Source organism: Dasypus novemcinctus, chromosome 14 (genome assembly GCF_030445035.2).
Source record: "Dasypus novemcinctus isolate mDasNov1 chromosome 14, mDasNov1.1.hap2, whole genome shotgun sequence".
NCBI classification, from domain to species: domain Eukaryota; kingdom Metazoa; phylum Chordata; class Mammalia; order Cingulata; family Dasypodidae; genus Dasypus; species Dasypus novemcinctus.
The window spans coordinates 101,339,181-101,343,021 of NC_080686.1; the positions used below are offsets into that span (position 1 = coordinate 101,339,181).

Consider the following 3,841-nt stretch of genomic DNA (forward strand, 5'->3'; position numbering starts at 1 on the left):
GTGATGGAGGGTTGATGTATGGGACCCCTGTATGATGTTATGCACGTTTGCTATGTAGTTGACAATTTTTACTATACACTTATTGTTTATGTATATTCATATATGAATGATATAAAATTAATAATAATAGGGTAGGTTGGGGAAAATACTTTGGTTAGTAATAATATTTTGACAATGCTCTTTAATCATTAGTTAAAAATGTTTAACAACAATGCAAGATATTGGTGGTAGGATGAGGTACGAGAGTCCTGTATGATGCTATATGTTTGTTTTGTAAGTTCACAACTATTACTATACACCTATTGTTTATGTATGTTTATGTATGAGTGATATACATCGATAAATATTAAAAAATAAATTAGAGACACATAACAGCAGATTTGAATTGCTTGAAGATGGAATTAGTGATTTTGAAGACAGAACATCTGAACAAGAAAAGACAGGAGAACAGAAAGAGAAAAGAATGGAAAAAATGGAGTGGAGTCTCAGGGAATTGAATGGTAATGCAAAATGCACAAACACTCACATTATTGGTATCTAAGAATGAGAAGGAATGGAAAAGAGACAGAAAGAAGATGTGAGGAAATAATGACTGAAAACTTCCCAACCTTTATGAAGGACACGAATATCAATATCCAGGAAAGACAACACACCCCAAACAGATTAAATCTGAATAAACTTACCCAAAGACACCTATTCAGGATGACAAATAGCAGAGATAAAGAGAAGATTCTGAAAGCAGCAAAAGAAAAGAAAAACATCACATACAAGGGAAACTCGATAAGATTAACTGCCAACCTCTCATCAGAAACAATGGAGGCGAGAACATGGTATGACGTTTTTAAGGTACTGAAAGAGTAGCTTTTGAAGCTGTCCTTCAGAAATGAGGGTGAATTCAAAGTCTTCACAGACAAAAAAGAAAAAAAAAACTGATAGTATATTTCACCAAAAGACCAGCTTTGTAAGAAATACTAAAGATGGTGCTGCAGCTTGAAAGGAAAAAATAAGGGTGAAAGATTTGGAGAAGAGTTTAGAAATGAAGATTATTAGGAAGGATAAACTAAAGGATAATAAGACAAACAATAGAACCACATGACAATAGAGAGTCAAAGGACAAAATGGATGAAGTAAATAATGCCTTTACAGTACTAACACCGAATGTTAATGGATTGAATTCTGCAATCAAAAGACATAGACTGACAGAATGAATAAAAAAATATGAGCTGTCTATATGTTATCACCAAGAGACTCACCTCAGAAGTAAGGACACAACCAGGTTAAAAGTGAAAGGTTGGAAAGAGTTATTCCATCAAATAATAACCAACCAAACAAACAAACAAAAAACTGGAGTAGACCAGATAAATATAAAATAACAGCATTATAGTGTATGAAGAAAAACTACTCAGTGTACCTGGCACATTGTTCCTGTGATCAGTATTCTGTAATTTTTTTCATACTGAATAAACATTTGCTTGAAAAAATGTTTATTTTTTTTCATACATTTGCTTTTAATTGAGGAAGGCTCAAGAAGAGATATATTTTTGGATGCTTTGTTTTTCCTTACCCCTTTCTTATTCATACTCTTTAATTAAAATAATCTATCTGGATCAATAATGATTTAGCATGACTACTGCTAAACAAGATTTTGAGTTTTTCTGCCTCATAAAATTATGAGTTGTCAAATTGTTATCTGCTGTAATTCATTCCAATAAGATATGAAGGATTCCAAATAGGAATTTGATTATCTAGATAGAATTATGGCCTAAATGGAAATTAAATAACTAACCCAATAATTTATTTCATTCTTAAAGCTTATATTCAGTAGTTAGAGCTGTAATATAAAAATTAGAATTATGTTATAATTAATTTCTATTATATTTGAATTATTATTTACATTTATAAATGTTTGTTGCTGTGCTATTTTTGATAATTGAGTATATTAACTCTAACTTGACCTTTCACTCTTATTTAAAATTTGTAATTTCTTTCAATCTATTTTTCTATTTTACAGTTTCACATTAAAGGACTTTTGAACAGCTAAAAACAAAAGCCATTGATTATACTTTGGATAAATCATATGGTATGTGAATATATCTCGATAAAATGGCTTAATAAACAACAATTGTGCAAGAATAGCCAGAAATAGCAGCTCTGTATAGAAGGGGAAACAGAGAGATTGAGCTATGAGGAGGTTTTTGTTTGTTTCTTTGTCTGTTTTTTGTTTATTATTATTATTGCTGAAATAGTGAAAATGCTTTAATAATGATTGAAGTGATGAACACACAACTAAGTGATTATACCAAGTACCATTGATTGTATACTTTGGATAAATTGTATGCTTTATAAATAGGTATCAATAAAATCGATTTGTTAAGAAAAAAAAGAACCAAGAAGAGGGCCTCCTCCTGGATAGTTGGTACTCATGCTTGTGTTTGACGGAACAATTATTTACTGGATGTATTCTCTTTGCCTAGCTCTACAGAAGTCACAAAAAGCAGCATGCCTAAAATATCTGGTATGTGTTGGAGGGTGAATGTGTTTTAAACTGATGTCATCCACATTTATATGCCATTGTCTTTGCTTACAAAAATCTTAAGACCCCCATATTGCTCCTGGGCCTGTCGGTGTGTAGCGAGTGGTGGATGCTGGTCTCTACTCCACGAGATGGGGTTTGCTGAAGTTGTCAAGAATAAGGCCAATTTAAGAGATACCAAGTGAAATTTAGAAGAAAATGAGAGGGTAAAACTGATTACTATGCTCAGAAATGCTTGGTAATACAGGATAGAAATTAGTATGGCACAACCAAATACAGGATGATATTTGTGTAACCAACAGAGGTATCATTTGTGAGATTGCTTATGCCCATATAGAAGGGGATGCAAGAGTCTGCGCTGCTTATGCTCATGAACATGGTGTGAAGGTTGGCCTGACAAATTATGCTGCAGCATGTTGTACTGCCTGTTGCTGGGCCACAGCCTTCTCAAAGGTTTGGCATGGACAAGATCTATGAAGGCCAAGTGCAGGTAACCGAAGATGAACCCAAGGTGGACAGTAGTGATGGTCACACTCGCCCCTTCACCTACTATCTGGAGGTAGGGTTTGCCAGAACTACCACTGGAAATAAAGTTTTGAGGGCTTTGAATGGACCTGTGGATGGAGGATTGTCTATTGCACCATACCATATATTTCCCTGGTTATAACTCAGAAAGCAAGGAACTCAATGCAGAAATGCATCAGAAGCACATCACAGGTAAGAATGTTGCAGATTATATGCATTACCTAATGGAAGAAAATGAAGATGCTTACAAGAAATAGTTCTCTCAATACATAAAGAACAAAGTAACTCCATATATGATGGAGGAGATGTACAAGAAAGCCCATGTTACTAGATAAAAGAATCCAGTCTATGAGAAAAGCCTAAGAAAGAAGTTAAAAAGAAGAGGTGAAAACATCCCAAAATGCTTCTTGCCCAAAAGAAAGACTGAGTAGCTCAGAGGAAGGCAAGAGTCCTCAGAGCTCAGGAACAGGCTGCTGAGAATGAAAGAAAACACAATTTTCTATGAAGATTTTTCTGATAAGACAACATACTAATCAACATTCTTAAAAAAAAGAAAGCTTAAGTAGATAGACTTAATGCATACCATCCTTGAAGAGACTGAAAATACCACTTACAAGTGCTAAAAATCATAAAATTGTATTAATATTATTAATTAAATGTCAAGCCCTATGTTAAGCAAACCAGAGGTCCAGAGTGGCAAATGTCTTCTCTAATCCATTTTGGAATGTCAGAAGTAAAGATGAGATGAGAACCTAGATGTCCAGGCGTTTGTCCTTTTCCTCT

The 3,841-nt window shown here is 33.9% G+C and overlaps 1 pseudogene; it reads left to right on the forward strand.

Annotated features, from left to right (window-relative positions):
• Positions 1 to 2,664: 2,664 nt before the first annotated feature.
• On the forward strand, positions 2,665 to 3,563 carry LOC101430385 (large ribosomal subunit protein uL18 pseudogene; annotated as a pseudogene).
• The last annotated feature ends 278 nt before the right edge of the window (positions 3,564 to 3,841 follow it).